This window comes from Equus caballus, chromosome 3, assembly GCF_041296265.1.
Source record: "Equus caballus isolate H_3958 breed thoroughbred chromosome 3, TB-T2T, whole genome shotgun sequence".
Lineage (NCBI taxonomy): Eukaryota > Metazoa > Chordata > Mammalia > Perissodactyla > Equidae > Equus > Equus caballus.
In genome coordinates, this window is record NC_091686.1 from 13,369,634 (window position 1) to 13,393,449 (window position 23,816).

At 39.0% G+C, this 23,816-nt stretch overlaps 1 protein-coding gene across 4 annotated transcripts in view; it reads right to left on the reverse strand.

Annotated features, from left to right (window-relative positions):
- Positions 1-23,816, reverse strand: part of CDH8 (cadherin 8) — a 337,578-nt gene that overhangs the window by 298,053 nt on the left and 15,709 nt on the right. The gene's annotated exons all lie outside the window — the stretch shown is intronic.

Consider the following 23,816-nt stretch of genomic DNA (forward strand, 5'->3'; position numbering starts at 1 on the left):
AAAAATATTTGTTAATAATTATATTAGTAGTAAATATATGTCATAATATCAAAAATAAAATATGTGCATGTTAAAAGAATGCCAAATAGTACAAAGAAAGAGTGCAAAGCATAAAGTCTCCTTCCCAACCCAGACTTCTGTCCTCCAATTCCTCTCTCAGATGCAACTACTGTTATCAAGTTATATTTTGCATGCTTGTGCACGTACATGTGCCCACACTCAAAGAAATAGCCTAACCAAACACAAGCAGATGCCAGTGCAAATACTCCTGTCATTCTTCTTTTTACAGAAATGAAAGCATTGTATGAACACTATTCTGTATCTTATTTGAGAGGACAGTCGTTAACATATATAGTGCTGCCTCATCCTTTTTCACAGCTGCATGGTATTCCACAGAATGGATGTATCTTAATTTGTTTAGGCATTCATAACAGAAATCTAATCCTATTACTCCTTTGCTTAAACTCTTCAATGTCTGACCTTATCTCCCACCCTCATCACATATATAATAAAGTACAGACCCTTAAGAATACCAGGCAAAACTCATGGTGGGGATGTGAATAGTGACTAAGCTGTGGAGGAAGTAAGTGCTTCAATGGTATTACATGTTCTACTTCTATCACTGTTTTAAAATTTCACTGTCATTTCATTCTTTTGTGCCTTCAACCCCTATCCTTTCTGCTTGTAATATTGTCCCTCAATCCTTTATAGTGTTCAAAACTCATTTTAGGTTTCTGTTCCCAAGAAGCTTACCCAGACTGCGGGCCCTAGGCACAAACTGAGGCAGGCACAGCTCCCATATGTCTCCTTAGCAACCAGCACTACCTTCCACTAGATTGTTCATTATACTGTATTGAGATGGTGCATTTCCTTAAGTATCTCTCCTAGTTGGCTACCAATTTCCTGGAGACACAGACTGTGCTTTATTAATCTCTATATCAACAGGGCATAGCATGTAATTTACCTATGACAGGTCAAGAAAATTTCACAGAATGACTAATCTAATGTAAAAAGCATTATGACTCCAATCAAATGCTCTCTCCACGACAGACGAAAGCTACTGAAATGAGTCTATTTTAGGATGTATCAGAGCCCTGTACTGAAAGTGTGGTCCCCAGATCAGCATCATCAGTGTCACATGGGCACTTGTCAGAAATGTAAATTCTCGTGCCCACTTCAGAGGCCCTAAATCAGAAACTCTGAAGGTGGCGTCAACATTTAACAAGCTCTGTATGTGATTCTGATCCTTACTGAACTTTCAGAACCACAGAGTTAGAACATGTTTCTCAATTCCTTTTTTTGAGGAAGATTGGCCCTGAGCTAACATCCATGCCCATCTTCCTCTACTTTATATGTGGGACGCCTGCCTAAGCATGGCTTGATGAATGGTGCATAGGTCTGTACCTGGGATCAGAACCAACGAACCCCAGGCTGCTGAAGTGCAGCACGGGAACTTAATGGCTACTGCCACTGGGCCAGCCCCTCTCAATTCTTTTCGGCATTATCCGTCTGCCTACAATCATTTTTGCTTCTCACATAGACCCATCCATTGGGAAACACAGCAAAATACCACCACTCTGGTTCCTATTTCCTTCTACATCCTGATGGAAGTTCTAATTGTGTCCCACAATGGTTACTTTCAGCGAACAGATTGTCTAAAGGTTAACTCTAGGTCCCAGGGAGATTAAGACAAATAAATCAAACTTCACAAAAGGTGATTACTTGTGTAAAATCGCGCTAGTTCTCTTGCTCCCAGCCACATCACTAGTGGGTCAAGTTTTATTAAAGAGAGAATAGGCCTAGTATCCATATAAAGAAAACATTCTGCTCTGTACGACACAGAAAGCATTTCTTATGATAGAGGATTATGAATGAGATAACGTCCCAGGATCGGACCTACCTAAAGCTATGAAGAAGAAGGAAGGAAAAACAAAACAAGAAAACTAAACAAAACAAGTTTGTTTAGAGGTTATTGAAAGCAATTCCTGTTTTCCCACAAAAGATCATCTAATTCTCAGGTTCTGGGGACAAAGATGGCCTTGTGCTGGGAGCAGGCATGTTCGATACTTCTTTTCCCTTGTACGTGCCTCATTCTTCATTCAGATAAATTGGAACAGAACAGCTTCTACTAGGCAGACAGAGAGCCTACAATCATATTTAATAATATATTTTCTCATTATTGTTCACTCAAAATTAACAGATGTTTTCAAAAGAAAGACAGAGGAAAAATGCTTTCAATCTCACAAGCGTTCTCATCTTACCTGCCCAACTCAGTAGATACTATGCATCTACGCTTGGTTTTCTAATCCACTTACCCTCCAAAAAGAATTTATGAAATCTTCAGATGGCTCATCCTGATCCTAATCCTATGTGAAAGTTTCCTGTGTTCTTAAATCATGCTGAAAAGACGGTCCAGCCAGGCAGCTTTAAAGACATATGTCTCCTTCACCTTGAGACAAAGAAAAATAAACCTAGGGGCTGGCCCCGTGGCCGAGTGGTTAAGTCTGTGCACTCCGCTGCAGGCGGCCCAGTGTTTCGTTGGTTCGAATCCTGGGCGCGGACATGGCACTGCTCATCAAACCACGCTGAGGCAGCGTCCCACATGCTACAACTAGAAGGACCCACAACGAAGAATATACAACTATGTACTGGGGGGCTTTGGGGAGAAAAAGGAAAAAATAAAATATTTAAAAAAAAAAAAAAAAAAAAGAAAAATAAACCTAATCCATCCTTGCACATAAATTTGTCAAAACTCAAGGCCTGTGGAAATGTTTACTGTGTGTTCTCTAGTCCTTAGTTGAGAATATCTGAGGTAGAAGGGACCTGACAGATCATCCAACCCCAACCCCAGAAGCAGAGATAGAAATAACAGCATCGGGCCTGGAGTTGAACCCAGAATGGAAGAATCATGCCTTCTAATTGAACAAGTTCTTTCACTGCCACTGCAGCGAGCGGCAAATACTGCAAATGGGGGCAAATTCGGCCTTCATCAGAGAAGGACTGCACTTGAAGATTCTTCTCCACCTGCCCCCATGTGAAGCAAAGGCCTGCCCTAGCATTTTCTCCTCGGGAAAGATCATTCGTACATTCCTGGGAGACATAACACAGCACACTCAAGAATGCTCATCTACAAACGGTCTTACTGCAGAATACATAAAATCATATAATATTAATATTTCCTAAAGCTGTAGCAGATTTCATTCTAGTCTGAAAGTCTCTCACAAACACAGACCTAGAGAAGATAGTCAACAAGAAGTAGGGAAAATTTTAACCTAAACCATGGTATGATGGTAATTTAATTTATGAAATAATTTTCAAAAGACAAGTTGAACAGAATGGCAATGAGCATAGTTTATTAGAGCCCTAATGGGATCTATAAATTAAACAATCCTGAAACATTAGGTAGCATAATCCCCACTTTGCTTTCTTTCATATATGAAGTTAATATTCTTCAAACAAATGTTTCATGACCATAGAGTTGAGTATTTTTAAGTATAATCTCTCTCTGATTCTCCAGTCTCTTTGTTCTCAAGATCTAGATTTTCCAAAAACAGTTCATAATTCTAATGTTCAATCCAAGCCCCCCGTACGAGTCTAGAGTCTTCTAAAGTCTGCTTTCTTAATTCCCTCGTTATTCCACAATCTTGCCTTATGGTATACTGTCTGAACTAGAATTGAGACATCCTATTGGAATGAGACCATAATGCGTTTTTCTTTGAGGCCCTGCCTGTATCATGTTGCACATGCCATCAAAATGATTATTCAGAAATGAAGATATCAATTATTTATCTAGGCACTTAAGATCTATGCACTGACTATCATAATCCAACTTTTATCTTGCTCCTACTGTGTTTTTCTCCTAACAGAAAACAGTTGTCAAATGGTCATGGACTTCCTCAGAGTAGAATGCCAACCGATACATATGGAAGGAACAAGGGGATATGAAATTGTCAATGGATGCCAAAACCTTTGGATGAAAGTCTGATGAGGAACAAAATTTTCACATAGTATCTCCCCACAAATTACTTATTAATTCTTAAAAGGAAAATAGTAGCTTTACAGTGGGGATACTTGGCAGACATCATCTTAACAGGGTGAGCAAAGTTAGCATCATCAATATCAGAACAAATTGATAGCATGCATCTTGTGATGTGATGTACTGAGAAGAACATAACATCACTTCTATAGGTTTTTCATCCAAAAATGCATGACCTGTACATTCTCACAAGGAAATACCAGGTGCTCAAATTGAAGAAAATTCTACAAAATAATGGGCCTACAATCTTCAAAAATATAGATTTTAAGAATGATTGAAAAATTGTTCCAGCTCAAGGGACACTAAAGGGATATAGCAATTAACGTAATATGCCATCTTGACACGGAGCAAGAGATACAGACACATATAAAGAGCATTGTTGGGACAACGGACACCTTTTTATAAGGTTATGGATGGGATAATAGTATTGTGCCAATAGCACATTTCTTGATTATGATAATTATCCTATGGTTAGAAAATATACTGAAGTATTTTGACTTAATGGACAAAATGTCCACAATTTGCTCCCAAATAATTTAGGAGAAAAACATAACTTTATAGGTAGATAGATAACAAATGATAAATCAAATGGATCAAAATGTAAACAAATGATGACTATGGGGAGATCCTCGCATTATTTTTCCAAATTTTCTGTGAATTTGAAATTACACCACAATAAAATGTGGTCTTCAGGGGCAAATGATAACTAAAGCTGTTCATCAAATTTCTATAAGGTGCCCTTTTTCTTATTTGACAGATGAGCAAACTGAGGTTGTAAGAGATCAGGGTATTTGCATAAGAACAAATGGCTAGTTGGTGTCCGTGATGGTTAATTTTATGTATCAACTTGACTGGGCTAAGGGATGTCCAGATAGCTGGTAAACTATTATTTATGAGTGTGTCTGTGAAGGTTTTTAAGGAAGAAATCAGCATTTGAATTAGTAGACTGAAGATCTGTAGTAGAAAGAAGATCGCACTCATCAACGCTGGTGGGCATCGCTCAATCTCTTGAGAATCTGAGTACAATAAAAGTTGGAGGAAGGGTGAATTTGCTTCCTGCTTGAGCTAGGACATACATCTTCTCCTGCCCTCAGACACTGGCACTCCTGGTTCTCAGGCCTTTAGACTCGAACTGGGATTTGCACCATTGACTCCCCTGGTTCTCAGGCCTTCAAGCTTGGGCTGGAATTGCATCACTGGCTTTCCCAGGCTTCCAGCTTGTAGATAGCAGATTGTAGGACTTCTCAGCCTCCATAATCACGTGAGCGAATTCTTCATAATAAATCTCTTTCTATATATCTATATATATCCTATTGGTTCTGTTTCTCTGGATAATCCAAACTAATACAGCGGCAGAATCAGAATTTTAACCCAGGACTGTCTGAATCTATGATTTCCCAATCTACCATGCTGTCTTCAACCAGGTCCCCTTGTACCTAGACACAGAGGAAGCTCATAGGGACTTCAACAGAGCCCTTTCTTGTTTCTTCTTCTGAGCTGTGCCTAAACTCTCATCTTGTAAATAAATGAATCATGGCCGTGATCTGCTAGGCACTACTGAGAATGCTGAGACATTCAACCTTAGCTCATGAGTCAAAGGACCTCTGGATTGGGTAGCAGCATTGTCACCCACCAAGGAGCTATGTGTCAGCTGGAAAAGATATTCAATTTCACCTACTCAATCTTAGGAATGAAACGGTTTCTGGTTCCAAAGACTATTTTTTCTAAGACTGGATCTTATATTCTAATGGCTGAAATTGTGCTGAAAGATTTTATAAAATCAATAAAGAAGGGAAAAAAGATTCAATTCTAACAAATCAGGAAGATAAATATGATATGGAAGCTAAAACTAAGACACTGAGGCATGACGAAGCAGATAAGTTCAGTTAAGTACAAGAGTTTCATTAGCAAACAGAATGAATACACAGCCTTAGAGAGATGAAAACCTTAATGATTAGTGGTGCCTCTACATGATCTGATTGCTGACAGTAATCAGAAGAGTAAGAAGAAGAAGAGACGCTACCGTTTACTGAGTGTTTACTGTAAGAAAGATGCTGCGCCAGTACGTCTCATATGCTCTCCCCTTTAATCCAAAATGTAAAAAGACCAAACATTTTACAGTTCAAAAAACTGAGCCCACAGAAGTTGCACTAATTTTTTCACGGTCACATGGATCTGGGTCTGAAACACAACTCCACCACAATTTTGCTAAGTTATTGCATCTTTTGGAGACAAGCTATTAAAATGGAGGGTTGAGATCTGGAGGCAGAAACTCTCAAAAGTAAAATGATCAGGAAAACCAGGGAAGTTCTAGACTACTTCTACTTATGCAGTGTGATGGATGAAATAAAACTTTGGAGCTAGATGGGTGAATGTCAGAGATCAGCAGAGCTAGGTCTGTCTTCACTGTGTTGGAAAATTTACCTAACCTCTTGGAGTATATTGATTTCTCATTATGCAATTGAGATAATAACACAACTTTTAGGCTTATTATGAGAATTAAATGAGATATGTGTGTAAAGTACCAGTAGGGACTATGATTTTAAAGGACCCTGGAAAAGGTAATATACATACATACAACTTTGCATGTGTTTCTGACGTTCATATTGTGCTCGCTGGGATACTGTAAGGACATGAGTCAGATGTTTCTTCAGAAAAAATAAAGCCATAATGAATCCTCTCTTTTCTTAGAAACACATGGCTTAAAATAGTTCATGCTACACCTCTTCAGGGTAGACTGGTTTTCAAAATGTTGTGAGAGAAAGCTAGATGAAAAGAGAGCATGCACTTATTTAACACCTACTCGTGCTAGGTGGTTTTATAAGTTCTAACAAAAATGATACAGAAATATCTCAATTAATAAACATTTACTGTGAATCCACAATCTGCCAAAACCTGACTAGAAAGAGGTCACAGGAGATATCACAGTATAGAGAAGAGATAAAGCCTTTGGCTGCTATCCTAGTTCAATCCCTGTCTCATTTCTATGAGAGCAGTTTCACACACAGTTGCTGAGAAAAGTTAGCATATCTTCTCTCATGTGATATCTGTAGACAGAAATTCCATAGTGTTTTTAGTAGTAATAATATTCATAGTAACTGTAGAGACAGTTATTGGTTGGAGAATAATAATTATTTTTATTATTATTATAGTTAACAATTATATACCACTACTATGCACTAGTCTAAGTGCTATATATTTCCTATCAACTCATTTAATGTTTTCAACAATCTGGAAGGTTAAATGACTGCCCCAAGGTCAAATAATGGTAACTGCTGTTCACTGAGGCTAGGGGTGGATTTTGGCCTCATCTACATAGGTAATGGAGAAACATAGACATTTCACATGCAGGGGAACAATATGTCCAGTTTTGAAATTTAGAAAAATGATTCAGATGAAACAGAAAAAGTTAGTCTGGAACAGGAGATTTGACCACCTGCATGGAGAAAGCTGACTCATAATTTCCCAGCCCCAACATTATGCTTATAAATATACTTGAAGTGTACCAAATAACAACTCATTCTGGATGGAATTTTCATTTTATCTTATTTACTTGAGATTTCTGGGTTAGGATGGAGAGATGGATATCAAGAGTCCTGAGGATAACTTAAGCCATGGAATTCAGTTAATCCAAGGCAATGTGAGCCTAACAGCATGTGGGGGGGGGGGGGGCGGATATCAATCTGCTGTAAGTATTTCGTTTCAAAACGTTATCCCATGGAGACAAATAACCTGAGGTAAATACACAAACTATATATTCCACTTTTGACTGCAGGCTTAACTTGTCAGTGATAATGATTTACACAGTGATCCTCTCTCTTCCTGCCTAGAAAGTTCCACTAGCTTCCAGCTGTGTGTTCTGCTAAGAGTCATGAGGAAAGAAACCCTTCCTATTTCAAGCTGGTTTGATTGTTAATTCTCTTCCAGGAGTGACGTGAAATCTGGATAAGGTAGGTGAACTGGGAGCAATGTTGTTGCTAAGAAGATGAGTGGCTATTATAGAAAATATAGGTAAATCTGTTTTAAAGAGTAAACACTCTACTACTGAATATTTCTACCTCGTTTCCTCAAAGTGAATGTTTGTCATCCAGAGTGCTTGCCTGTATCTTAATCATCTCAGCAAAGGCCCTGGTACATGGTATATCCCCAATAAATGCTGCTGAATGAACATATTAATCTACTTTTACTCAATAATTTGTCAGCACTTCGGAATAACAAGTTAATCAATTGTATTGATTTTGAAAGTAAAAAGTAAATAAATCTGTGGAATGTCGAATTAGTTTCTAAATTCCGTGTAGGTGCGTGTGTTTGATGAAACGATATAATGTGAATACTTTACCCAAGAACTTCAACTTTTTTATGAGAGACTATACATCAGGAAAGTTTAGGGGCAAAATTTGATGGCAAATGCATTGATGTTTGACATCTGATTCAGCAACTTTTAGCTAGCTGACCTTAAGCAAATTACACAACTTCATTAAATCTGCTCATGTCTATAAATTGAAATATATTACAGTGTGTACCTCATACAGATTTTGTGAGCATTAAATGAGATCTGCCATAGTATTCATCCTAGAGCTGGCATAAAAGTACTGAAAATGTTAACCATTAATATTATTATTGATAGCAATCAGATTTCCTATTTTCCTTAACAGAGGACTATAGAATGAAAATTGTAATACCTATGATAGTTAGAGATGAACTTCTTCTTGTAAAATACCTCATTTCCATTAAAACAAAAGTCAATACAAATCTTAGATGAATTTATAAGATACTACAGTTTATCTTAGATAATGGATTTAACCATCACTGTATCTAAAAACAAATTTGTCAGAAATGTTCAGCACAATTAATTATCCATTAGTAGAAAAGTTAATAATTGTTTGTCTGAGGTCTTGATAGTATGCATGTGTGGGAGGGGTGTAAAATACTTAAACAATTATGAATCTAAAGATTTCTTCCCCTCAATATTTATAAAATGTGTCATTGAATTAGCTTCTCCTTCAATGAATTCCATATATGCCAAATTATAGAATGTTTTTACCAGTTCAAGAGTTTGAAGATCAAGCTTTTTCAAAATTTTGCACAAAAGAAAATAATTAAAAAGCACAAAGGTACTGCAACATAAGAGCTTTTATCAAGTTTGTTTTAATAGTGGTGTTTCTTTTGTGCAGCCTCTTTACCAGGTATTATAGATTTAATATTTCATTGCAACTCGTATTATTATGATGGTGGCAATGCTATACTTGTATGCCAAGAACACTTTGTAATGCTTGACTGTATTTTTCTCAAGGAATCAGTTTTACTCCTACACAGCTCAAAAGAAAGTAGTCCTTCTGATCAGCGTTCATTTAAGGGTGGTCTGCGCCATGGCGGAACTCAACACCACCGGGTCCCACATCATTCTCTAATGAGATGGGTTCCCGAGTGATGGAAGCTGAAAGGTGGTGAGTATCTTCAACGCCCCCCTTCACTTGATCCTCAAAGTAATTATTTTGTTTACATTGTGGCATTTTGAAGCATTAGAAATGTTTGCCTATCCACATGGCATGCGAGTATCCATCATTTCATTCTGAATTTTCGACTTCTCCCTAAGTACCAAACAGCAAGTAACAATGAAGCACATACTTTCATGGATGCGTTTAGAAGGCTATCATTCGTTTTAAGGAAGCTCTGCTCGCTCTTTTTTTTTTTTTTTTTTTTAAAGATTTTATTTTTCTCCTTTTTCTCCCCAAAGCCCCCCAGTACATAGTTGTATATTTCTCCTTGTGGGTTCCTCTAGTTGTGGCATGTGGGACGCCGCCCCAGCGTGGCTCGATGAGCAGTGCCATGTCCGCGCCCAGGATCCGAACCAACAAAACACTGGGACGCCTGCAGCGGAGCGCGAGAACTCAACCACTCAGCCACGGGGCCAGCCCCAGGAAGCTCTGCTTCTTCTGCTCCATGAGATTCATTCCCTCCTCAAACTTGATGTTGCGTTAGTTTAGATAACTCAGAATTCTAGAGAAACAGAATATTGGATTTCAAAGGGCCCTAGAGATACTACAGTCACCCATGTCATTTTACAGATGAGTGACATGGCCATGGAATGACAGGATTTAAAACAATTCCTGGGTAATGGCAATTAGAAAGAGCTTTAACTAATGACAAAAAAGCCCAAGGTGTGGACTGCTTAGAAGAGCAACAACTACCATGATATGCGGTCCCTACTAAGTGAATTAAAAGGCAATAATGCTGAGAAAAGTAGAAGGCAGCAGGAAAAGAGGAAGACCAAATATGAGATGGATTGACTCCATAAAGGAAGCCACAGGCATGAGTCTACAGAAGCTCCGTAGGGCTGTTGAGGATGGGACATTGTGGACATCACTCATTCACAGGGTCGCCAGGAGTCAGAGCTGACTTGACAGCACATAACAACACTGAAGTGAACTTAGATATCACATGTATTGTTTGGGGAATCCCCAGGGGAAAAAAAATGTTAGAAGCTCACTTTCTGGATGAGGAAACTGAAGCTGAACAGGATTAAACAACATACAAAGTCACAAGCTGTAGTGTGTGACTCACAACAGGATTTGAAGCCCAGCTTTGTCTAACTTCACAGAAGGGGCAACTTAGCACAATACTCCAGACTACCATATTTCTCATTTAAAAAGAAACAAGCCTATACTTTTGACCATCAAAGGTCAATGGAGGAGTTGCTGGGTAGGGTGGTTTCTATAAGCTCTTCATCTCAGGGGACAAATAAGGGAGAAAAATAGGCTAGGTACTGTGGTTAAAACAACAAAAAAACATAGAAGTTGTGTTGGAAACTTGCTAGTGGTTTCAGAAATTCAGACTAAACGTGATTTCCTCATTTTGTGTTAAACGTGTGTCTGTGTTCATGTGAGTATTTATCCATTCCAGAGCTGCCAACCAAGCCTATAGCTCCTAAAGAGTATGACTAGAGTAAAACAACATACCTGAAATAGTAAATTGTAAAATAGAAAATGCTAGTCTTTTAAGATTCAGTAGGTTCAAACTGAAAATCTGCATTCAGCCACACTAACGCTTAGTTTTCAGGGTAGAGAAATGGAAAACTTAACTCAACCCCTTACTTGATGGGCTAGAAAAGTTTGCCTTGTGCTGACACTTTCATAAAACTTAAGAGAAAAAACCAGAAGCTCGTGGAGCTTACAAAGAAGCAGAGACAGAGGATTTTGCATTTGCAAAGACTCTTCGAAGTTTTCAATTCCAAAGTGGGGATTCTTTCTTCAGCTGCCTCAAAAGTTCTCTCAGGAGAGAGGAGCCTTCAGATACTGACTTTGACTTCCCTCAGGGAGCAGTTCCCAGGCATGCCGATTTCCTTTGTCAGTGTAACAAAGCTCCTCTGCCAGGTCGTAGGATGACATTGTATCCCAGGGCTTGCAACGCCAAGTGACGCAGAACTGCTCCATCTTTTCCCACCCAAATCCAAGCCTGGTGAATATTCCTCTAGACAGATTTGACTTCAAAGGTCTTCCGCAAACATTGAAAAAAGAATTCTCTAACATTCTTGCATCTATGCATCCTGGCCTGGACTATGCATCACCCAGAACTTTGGGTGCTAGGCTGTATGAAGGAACACAGTCTTGGATAGTGCGAGGCTAAGGGGTCCCAAGGCAGTGTAGGCTTTTGAAAGTTTCCTTCAGTAATATTCCCTGGAAGGACGTCTATTATGAATCCAAATTCTCCGTCCACATTTGCTAGTGAAAGTAGGGATGGACTGCAGTCTCTGGATTTAAAAGAGACCACATAAAACCATGTGATTGAGTGGTACACTTAACAGTAATCTCATCCAGGCCTTTCCAACTTTACAGCAGTGGCATGCTGCATGATTTAGGAGCCCGTATCTTAAATCCCTGTCTTGCTCTGCACTGCAACCTGGGTCTGCAGTAGTACTTGTAACATACTTCCTAATGGAAAGGACATACCACAGGGGGAAAGTCCACCTTCTGCAATGCTGAGTGATTCACAAAGGACTTTGGGCAGGCAGTGTGATCATTAGAGAAAACACTGAACAATGTGTCAGAAAGCCTGGTTTCTAGTGTGAGTCTAATACCATCTCACGTGTCCTACTTGTCCCTCTGGGTTGTTGGGATGATTGAAAGAAATATTGGGAAGAGCAATTACGTTGTGTAAAAGCAAGAACTTTTTCATATTCCATCAGAGCATATCCACGTGTAAAGAAAACATAAGGAAGAACCAAATAAAGTGAGAGAGAGGCTGATGCAGTGTAGACAGAATGAAGGTTTTGAAATCAGCCAGTTCTACATTCCTATCCCCATTCTTTACTTTATTGGCCATTCTGGGAGAGTGACCAAATCTCTCTGAACTTAAGTTTCTTTATTTTTTAAGGGGAATTGGGGAGTGATGTTAACAGCCCCATCTCACAGGGTTCAAGTGAAAACTAAATAAGATTTTGTACATCCTGGAAGGCATTAGGTACTTAGAAAGCCTTATTTCCCTTGGTCCCACCTATACCTATCCTTCAACTTTCCCCTTGCCTACTCTTTCTTGAGCTATTAAAATATATATTTATTCAAATATTTTTGTAAGGTAGCAAAAATAGAAAACAATCTTAGCCTTCTCTATGGCCATTTTAGATTATTTAAAATTAATTGCATAAGTTAAATTGTATTGATACTAGAAATATAAATGCTAAGAAAATGGGTTTTTTTCTTCCAATGTTTCAAAAGCCCATTCCATAACTGTAGAGTTTTGAAGACATAAATTGTCCAAGGTCTTGCTCATAATCCTTTCCCACTTCCCCACTTCTCTTATAAACTAGCACCATGGTCTCTATGAACCCTGATGACTTCATTCAAAGGCATTATTGAATTATTCTGCTCCATATCTGATTTGAGGTAAAATGGCTATGATTTACTTTCTAGTATCAGTTGCTAGAAAGTATATAACTTTAAAAGCCAACATTCTATCTCCGGAAAAGTTTAGAAGAAAGAAAGATCATCATGTTTTTGGTTCACTCAGATTGTTCTGACTTCACGTCTAGTCCCACCAGCCACAGTCATTCAGCTCTTGCAGTGTGTCAGAATCAAAATGAACTCCTTTTCAGAAAAAAGCAGGGCTGTGTGATCAGAAAGGCTATAAAAGTATGCATAAGCCCATCTGTCCAGCGGCTAAAAGAAATTAGTCTGTGCCTAGTGAAAATCACTTGGTAAACTCCAAATCCACTCCATCTGGCTTTTTTCTTCTTGCTTTTCTCTGCATGTGCGCTCTATCTCTCTCTCCCTCTCTCTCTTCACTCTACTACTTCTCCCCCTCTCTCAATCTTCATCTTCACTCTGTTTCATTTTTTTCTCTTATTGTTTCTGATCCTCTGTGTTTCTTGAAATCTGTGCTCCTGTGAATGTCTCTTTCCATGTGTTCTGTGTCTATGCTCCTTACTTATGTTGTATCATTTGTAATGTGACTTCCTCTCTGTCATTCAGGATTTCTGTCTTGCTCTGTATATGCTGCTTTGCCCTGCTGTCTGTGTCTCTTTGACCCTGTCCCATCTTCTCATCTTGTTTATGTGAATTGTGTGTTTGGCGGGCGTCTCTATGTTGATTGCTTGATCTTTCAACTTGCATCTTTCCTCCAACTTGTGGGGTGGAAGAAAAGCTGGAAACGTTGAAATGCATTCCCAATAGTCAGTTTGGATGTAGAATTTGGTTTCAGCTCTAAAAACCTGAGACCTTTACAGTATAAGTTTAATGACAGGAAAAGCAGAAGAGAAGACACAAGAAACAGTGGCTGTTATCAATAGGACCAAGCATCACAAATGTCTAATGATTTCTGAAAACGCTTCACAGGGCTGATTATAAATGTTTCTGCAAAGGCAGAGACATAACCAGGAGATGAGCTCTGCCAAAACAACACTGCTCTAAGAGAAAACTAATAGGACATACACACATGCACACTTGCATGCACACACACATGAGTATGACAAAAGGCAAACGGCGATGAGAAATTCATTTATACTTTTCAGTTCCCAGAACACATAATAAAATAAAAGCAAAGAAAACTCCACTATAAATAGCCCTGCCACATTCTAAATAAAGCCTTGGAGTGGCCAGGGAGTCTGACTTGCTTCGAGGACTTAGAGGATTTGGTCATTTTTAATAGCCATGTTTGCTCTTTCAACAAGCTACTTTCCCTCAGATAATCTGCTAAAGGCATGAAGGAGTTACTCTGATTGGCCAAATTGCACCAGGAGCAAAGGACGTGACCAGAGCTGTCCAGCAGAAGGTCATTGTCATAAGAGCTGGAAGGAAGAGATGAAACAGAGAAGCACATATCCATTTGGAAAAAAGACTCTTGGAGTTGCGAGAGCCATCAGGGAAGTCACTGAGGAGAGCTAAGTAAATTATAGATCCCACCTCTGGAGCCTCTGTAATATTGTCCACCAGCTCAGTTTCCAAGTGCATAGGGAATTGTTACTAAATTATTCAGCATTAACACAATTAGTTGAAGCAACTGGAGGGTACAAGCTTTTTGTCTTCTTTTAGTTCCTGTCTATGTGTACAGGATTTTCTTTTTCATCCCACTCAACCACTCCCCTCTTCTTTCTGCTCTTCTGTGAGTACTAGTTTAAGAGGACCCTGCAAAACTGTCTCGTCTTGGCCAAAGCTTCCAGAAACCTCTCTAACTTAATGCTACAGCCCTGGAGTGGTTACGAACTCTGTCCAACTCAGAAAAGAGCTAGAATCATTTCACTCTAGTCATTTAACCAATGAGAATTTACTTCAGTCCAAACGTCTCAATTTTCTTATCCACAAAATGGAGAGAATAACATCTGAAAATATAAGGCACATAGCAACATGAATGAAGAGTTCAATAAAAATATTCTCCTCCTGCTATTCATTTTTCTACATCATTTTTCTCTTACTTCATCATCATAATTATTTTAAATGTATATTTTAAAGTGAGAAAGCAAAATAGACAGCTACTGTGCTAGCCTATATTTGCAGAATTACCCACAAATCACTTTGGACAAGGAACCAGCCCTGCCCAGGCCCAGACTGTGGCAGTTTCATCTCCCCATCGAGGAAATAAAACAGAGCCACCACATGCATAAGCTTCATAGACATTTTTATTCTCTGAAGGGGTTTATACTGCCCTCTGTCTCTGACCAGTAAAGCATATAGATGAAAACAAAAAGATGGCGTGGCTTTGCAATTAGATGGATATCTCGAAATGTCTATTCAAATCTTACTACACCTTTTACATTCCAGTTGTGAGACCATATCTTGGTTGACATCAGCGAGTCTCACTTTTCAGATCTACAAATTGGGGTGGCAGCCTAGCACATGGAGCACCTCCCACATGGACTTCAAAGGAAACAATGTGTTGCCATGGTTACAGAAAAAGCTCTGGGATCACCATGCCCAGGTTTGACTTCTGCCTTCACCACTTATTCACTATGTGTCTAATCTTTTACCTCGAATGGAAATAATTCTTCCTTTCAGTGACTTCTTCCCAATCTGGCAACGGGGATAATGGTACCCTCATCAGGTGGCTGCTGTGAGGATTGAGTAAGCAAACTTTATAAAGTGTCTACCATACAGTAGACACTTAATAGAAACAACCAGTTTAGTTTGGTTGCTTAAACCCTCCTTTCCCTCCCAACTTTGATGTCCTGCACAATGTCATCAATCTCATGGTCTCCACAATATATACAGAGTAAAAAAGACCTCTGTGCCACAGCTGAGCTTTTTTACAGGATTAGAGAGAAACGGAAATATGCATGTAGTGTTTTCTTCTCTGCTGTTCCCCCAATCTTCCTCAGCCCTTCTGACCAGGCTCATTTGGATTCCACTATTGTCCCCTGCAGAAGCCCAGTGACATTTGATACTCTGCAGATTTCACAGCACATCTGCCGCGTTGTGGTAAATACATGCAGAAAAAAAGAAGTCCATGCATCTGAGCAGAGAACTGTCTCTGTTAACTAATTGAGCTTGAGGGGTCTACAGGTTGTTGCCTCCACCATCACCTGCAGTTCGAAGGAGTCCCATCTGCAAATTGATGTCGCAGCCTAAAGTGTCCAGTAAACCTACCACATGGAGTTCAAACAAGATAAACAGTGGCGTCTACCCAAATTCTTGCCTGGGCCTCTTCCAAACATTAGTCCCCATAGCTCTTCTCTTTAATTGAATGATGGTGACAATTTATCAGGCTGGGTGCAGAGAGCAGAAAGCATAATTCAAGCTATCCTGGGACTGACTGACAACTGATTGATTTCTTTAAAAGTACGTTTTTATTTTAATGCTTTAATGTGCATAAGAATGACCTGGGGAAAATTGTTAAATGCAGATTCCTGAAGCAGTAAGTCAGGGTACACAGGTAGTGAATGAAATTCTGCATTTCTAGCTAGCTTCCAGGTAATTCTGCTGCTGCTGCTGGTCTGCAGACCCTCACTTTGAATAACAAAAATGTAGTGTATTTTATTTCTCCTCTCAGATACAACATCTAAAAGGACTCCTAAATGTTTTCAAATCTGAGGTGAGGTAGCCAGTACTGATGAGAACATATGCCACATCTTAACTAAATATTCAGATTTTTGAATGGTGACAAGACTGTCTGTACTATATTTCAAAATATTCAATGACTTGGTTAGGGACAGGTACATACATGACCAAGTTATACCAAGGGGTGTGCGTGTGTGTAGGGGGTGAATTTAAATTAACTGCCATGGAAATAACAGGTACAGATAGGAACTACCATCTAGAAAACATGCATAGCCAGGCCAAATGAGACCCTGTAAATGCTACAACACTTTTATCTGTCTTAAATAACATAATTCCTTAAATAACTTCTAGGTTATTCTTATTTATTGAAAGGTTACAGGCAACATGCAAGCTGGCTATATTACTTGAAGACTCCAATATAGTTTCCTATTCCAAGACCAAATATAAAACTCTTCATTTCTAGTTAACATGTGATCTATCGTATGGTAATGAAAGTAGTTTAACATGCATTTAGCAGTTGAGCAAGCCTATGGCTGTTCTTTCTCTCTTCACAGTTTCAGAAACATGATTAAATAATTCTGGCACTTTCATTTATTAATTGATGAGATTGGCCTTCCAAGTGTTGAACACAGGTGTACTTTTTTCTTTTTTAGATAAGACTTTATTTACCAAATGAGTTTCATATTAAATAACAGTCCCCAAGTATTGGCTACGCATAGAGGAATAGATTTTAAGAAAATTCAACAAAATAATACTGTCTTATTTTCGTCTCATTTTGTTATATTTTATAATGCATAGCCTAGAAAATAAAATGCAGAAAATTATAAAGAAAAACCTGATAATCCAATCACTCATATTGGAAACAATGTTTGAATATATTGGTATATTTTGTTACAGGTTCCCCTTTATTGATTTGAGGTGCAGTTGTTAGCTTGAATCAGTGTCAGGAATTAACTCCTTATTCTGTTTTTAATGTGAGTTACATGAATATCAATTATTCATTTGATATAATCATATATTTGGGGGTTTCCAATTGGGGAAATCTTTACATTAAAACAGTAGGTAGTAGTTATAGATATAACTAGGATTTTCCTTACATTCATTTTCTTTAATCAAGAGTATTGACACTGTGTGTGTGTGGGGGGAGGGGGCAGGGCTAACTCAAAAAATAACACCAGAATGGTGAAAATTGTTAAATGTGGATGATCAGAATGATGGGCACATAGGGTTTCATTAATTTTGTAAATGTTTGAGTATATGTTTTCATGTGCACATACCTATCTTAACAGATATGTGCCAGGTACTCTGCTCACATCACACATGCATTTATAAAATATATTCTATACACGTTTTATATCTTGCTTCTGGTATTTATTCAGTTGCAATCATGTTCCCATGTTATAAATCTTAATAATTTTTTAATGATTCATGCCATTCTGCTCTGCGAATATGCCATGAAAGACTTTCCAGCTGTACAGCGTTGACGTCTGCTTCATTCTCCCCTAGGAGCTTTCGCTGCATATTTGTGAATCAATGCTCTGTTTGCTCTGGTACCATGTTGCCATTTATTCATAAAACAAGATTATATAATCTGGCTATTTCACCCATAAACATATGACTACTATCATTTTGCTTCAAGTGGAAAAAAAATCTGTCTCAATAAGATGACCCTAAGAGGACTAACAAAACCTGCAAGACTCTTTTTGTGAGAAGTCTGAATGCATTTTTTTTCAGGGCATCTATAGAGATAAGCGCAGATTATCGACACTCTCACCTGGTCCCTGGGTAAAGAATGAGGCCAACAGGGTGAGAGTCTAGAGCTATAGAGAGAAAGGATTAGGAGATGAATTGAGGTTTTCCTCATTCACAAATTCAGCTAATAGACTGCATGCACAAGTATGTGTATATGTGTGTGTTTATATGTGCGTGCGTGAGTGTGTGTTTAGGATCTCTGCTGATTTGCATGACTAATATTATTCTATTTATTTACATCAGCATCAAAAGATTTCCAACAACCCTGGGAAGCCTGTTATTTCTAAGACAGGACAGCGGGCATGAGGCAGACAACTCTTGTTGTTTGGCCAGATTGAGACGCGATGCTGACTTGCATTCCTGCCAAATTATTCGTGCACAAGGCTCTGTCTGGGTAGGCAGAAGCTTCACGGAACTGACAGTGAATTGTTCTCGCAAGGCCAAAGATACAATTTGGCTGCGGCAGCATAGCCCAGTGCTCTTAACATGCAAACGGCCAGCAAAAATAATGGCATGTCAAGTGCAATTTTCTCACCGGCCGCTGACACCGTAAACTGTAATATAGTGTAATTATTTGGCATCCCGTGTCCTTCATACTAAGAACCACCCAAACGATTTCCAAGTTACAGGGAAGAGGGAAGGTTAGAAGGTCAAATTTAAAGAGAGAAAATGAGTCAGTGCCTTGGAGGGAGAGAATTATAAATAGATGTGGCATTACCAGTGAGAGAGTTATATCCAAATAAGGAACAGCTCTGAAGCCCAGGTAGGAGGGAAAAAATGAGGAAAGAGAGCAGAGGAGTTTATGTAAGAGAGAGGGTTTAGGATAGATCTCTGACCACCTGGAGAGCACATCAGTTTTTCCCAAAATAAAGCAATAGGAAGAACTGAGGATCACAGAACCACAGAAAAGGAGCTAAAGACACCTGGATCAAAAGTCAATAAATGTTACATACTTTTTGTTTTTGTTTTTTATTTATTTATTTTCTTGATGAGGAAGTTTGGCCCTGAGCTAACATCTGTTGTGAATCTTCCTCTTTTTGCCATGAGGAAGATTGTCACTAAGCTATCATCTGTGCCAATCTTCCTCCAGTTTTTGGTATGTGGAACTCCACCACAGTGTGGCTTGATGAGCAGAGTGTAAGTCCACGCCCGGGATCCGAACTTGTGAACCCAAGGCCGCCAAAGCAGAGCATGTGAACTTAACCTTTATGCCGCTGGGCCAGCCTGTTTTGTTGTTTTTTTTTTAATTGCTTTCTTTTCCTGTTCCATAGGGATTTGTATTTTAAATCTAATTCTGTAATCCACGATATAATTAAAGGGGAGCAAATTATGGCCAAGAGAGTCTGTGTGACTTTCTCTTCTAGCTACTTTGTAGCAGAGGTGAAAAAGAAAGAAGCCAGATTTCCAAGAGATACTTGCCTGTCTTTCCATCATGATTCAAACGATTTCAACCCTTGTTTTGCTTCCCAGTTACCCTGGCCCTCTCTCAGCTGCTTAAATAGCCTCACACATGCTATTTCCTCTGTTGAGAATGCTCTCTCTTTTCATCCCTATACCCTGGTTCCCTGGTTACGGCATTTCAAATGCTTACAGGTTACTTCCTTACAGAAGATTCCAGCATCCCCCAGAATACCACTTTCCTCTGTACATGCTTGCATAGAACATACGTCTTGACTTTGGAGTACTGATCTCCATCTTACAGTGACATTTATACTTGTGCTTATTTTTTTAACATCTGTGTCCCGCTACCAGCCCATTAGTTCCACAGCAGACAGCATGTTTGCTCAGAGCTGAGAATCCATTGCTAACGGGACACTTAGCAGAGAACAGGTGCTCAATAAATATTTGTGGAATGACTTGATCCATCATCCTTGTGACTCACCGTGAAGGCTCTCATGAGGACATCAAGCTGTCCACCTTAAAAAGACCATGCTCATTTTATCACAAGGATTTATCAGAATCACCATGGATTTCTCTCTCTCTCTTATTCTAAGACCAGAACAAATTAGCACATAAGATGAAGGCTCCCATGCACTACCTTATTCTCTGCCAGAACTGCCAGAGGAAGTCAACACTGGATGTCGTGGGTGATGCAGACTGCTCAATATTCAGCTGTTTATGAACAAGCTCTGAACCACCTTGTTCCACAGAGAACTGGAGGTGGGAGTGGAGTCTGTTTGGCTGGAATTTGTTTTTCAGAAAATCAGAAAGAAGATTTCTGGTTTCCTTTGTGCCATGAGCACAACCACTAAGTTTGCAGATGGATAGGAAAATAATGGCATCAACACGCTGCCCAGCTACATGCCAAGGGTAAGAGGGATAGCCTCCCAGAGGGGACTCTGCAGCCTCCTCAGAGAGTTGTTTTAATAAGATAACTTATCCACTATCACTTCCTCTAAGAAAGACTTTTAAAATAAGTGCATAGAAACAATGTTTAAACTACCTGGCTGGTCTATAATATACCAATACGAAAGAGAGAACATGAAAACAAGGCATCATTGTATGAAATCTTGTTGAATTTATATTACTATCATAAATTCCTCCATTATTTATGTGAATTTTTCATTCATTTATTCATGCAAAATCTTTACTGAGCACTTCCTAAATGCAGACAGTGGTTTAGGTTCTGTGGGTATATAGCGAAGAACAAAGAGACAAAAATTCTTTTTTTATAGAACTTGCATTCTAGTAGGAGACAAATCATAAACAAGATAAAGTACAGAGTATGTGAGATAATGATCATCAGGAAGAAGAAAAAATAAAGTATAGCCTACAGGTATGAAATACTGGAGAAGGGGCAGTTATAGTTTAGGCAGAATGAGACAGGGAAGTCTTCTCTCCAAATATGACTTCAACTTCATTTTCATTCAACAGGAAATCTACGGGCTTATGTTGCTTCTGGCTAAGGGTACCCTCAGTCATCCTACTCCATCCCTGTGATGTTGCATAAACTCTTCTATCAAGCTGGGGCACGTGACTTCCCACTCCGCTCCATTCCACCAGGCTAAGTGACAGTCACCTTTCAAGACACACCAAAATATCACCTCCACCTGAAGCAACCTGTGCTACTTGAAAGGGCCCTTCTTTGGAAACCGAGAGTCTTGTGCTCACCTAGTGATGTAATTGTTGGTTTGTTTGTCCACCACTCCAACTACACACACACACACACACATACATATGCACAATCAAGAACACAATTATGACAATTGCTATATGCAGGCACTATACAGACATTATTTTATTTGTTCTTATATACTCTTATTTATCTTATTTGTATAGCCCTTGAAGAGCTTTAATAACTTTCCCAGGGTTAATACCCAGAAAGTAGAAACCAAATATTCAAACTCCTGGAGAGTGCATCTCTAAGGTACAGTTCTTTCTGTGCATCCAGCTGCCTTCCAATAGAGCAAACACAGACAGTCGATGATGTCAGGGTATATGTGAAGCTCTGGAAAGCCAATCACTCAAAAACTGGCTCTGCCCTTGAGCTTGAACTCAGTCTGCCAGGCCCGAGGCCCCCACCACGGTGACCCGCAGGAGGGCCTTTTAAAGAGCAGGTGTGCTCCTAAGTAACTAATGCTTCTCAGCAAGTTCCTGGGGAGAAGCTCAGCGATGAGGCGATTTAGAGTCGGATCTGGAAGAGCGTGCAGAGAGATAAAACATTGGTAAGCACCGGTGGGCACCCCGAGATGGATCGTCCCCACACTCAGTCTGACTCGTAAGCTGAAGCAGTCACCTGAAATGTACTTTTGGCTTCGCTACAACCCAAGATCCTCAAAGGCTAAGCTGTAATAATTCAGGAGGAATTTTCCTTAAGGGGACGCATGTGCGATTGGAAATGTTTACAGAAAAGTTCTTTAGAAAATGAGTTTAACTCTGATTTAACAATTGTTTGGGAACTGGCCATGGTAGGGAACAGGGAAAGAACTAACTCATAAAAACACTCATCAAGACTCAGGGGCATTTGGCCATTTCAAAATCGTAGAGTTTACTAGACACAGTTCTGTCATTCAGAGAAGCATGAATTTCTCCAGTATTACGAAGTCACAAAAGGATGCTGAATGCCTAGCTTTTGCCTTTATCTCTATTACTTCATTTAAAAGATGGAGGTGAAATTAGTCCTCAGATTGTATGAATCCAAAACGAACCCCAATTTAATTACTTTTTCTATTCAGATAAAAATGGACAGTACTCCTGGGCATAGCATGTTTGGTTATTTCTGTTATAAAAGACATCATCAGAGTGTTACACCTCCAAAAGGAGTTAACTAATAGAAACAGGGAGAAAGTATCCATCGGTTACATATGTAGGCATGTATATCTAGAAATTTATATGGTATGAAATCACTTGTCTTAGGGCTCATTAAAGAAGTTCTGAATATGAGAAAGCAGGAATTTAAGGACTTTGCATTCTATACTCTATAACTCTTAAGTGCAAATTATAGTTTAAACACATGGTAGCTAGTTACTAAGATGTCATGGGATATGGTGAGTAAATTATGGCCTGGGGAATTCCCAACTTGATTCAAACTCAGATCATTTACTAGCTCTATGATCTTGATTTGCTTTATTAATCCATCTAAGTCTCAGTTTCTGGACTTACAATAAAAGACTATGCTGGTCAAAAAGTCCATATTCAAAACCCACTGGGCCAGATGTGTTTCAGAATTCAGAAGTTTTCACATTTAAAAACATCAAGGTATATCAACTATATAGTAAGTAATACACTCAGCAGGGTCTGGACCAGCACCCTGTAATCAAACACATTAACATTTCTGCTGGGAAATATATGAACAGTCACGGTAATGGGATACATTGTGACTATAAATAGCCTCAAGTCAGTTCTGTGACCTGAGTTTGTATCAAGCACACAAAAAAATCTTTCAGAGATTTTTGTATTTGAGACTTATGAAAAAAGGAGCCTAAATCTGTTTTATGTACATATTATTTGTATATGTGTGTATATGTACACACATATATATGCACACACATTTACACAGAGAGAGGAGAAGAGCTATTGTTAGAATCAAATAGGATTGTGCTCATAAAGTGTTTTGTAACAGTGCTTAACACATGATGACACTCAATGTTGGCTGGAATGCCATGAAGGCATGGATCATTATTTTGTTCCTTGATGAGCTCCCATGTGCCTAGAAGAGTGGTTGGCACATAGGAAGGGCTCAATAAAAATTCTTTGAATGATTCATGATATCACCTCATCCAAGTTTCCTTCGTCTAAGTAGAACTATATAAAATCAGAAAACATAGTCTTTGGGGAGGCTCAATTTGCTTTGCAAGATAGTGAGGTAGAAGGGGGAATGCAAGCAGGAGTTCCCAGTGAAACACAAAGAGTTAACTCAAGTCTTGAAGATCAGTATTTAATTCCCATCCTATTTTTCTTTTAAATCACTGCATTTGGGAAATGAATAATATTGGCATGATTCACTTCTGAATCTGACTTACTTATCAGGAAAATCAGCCATTGGCAGGCTCCTAATTGGAATTCTAACTATGATGATGGTCTGTGTCAAAATTAACAGAGGC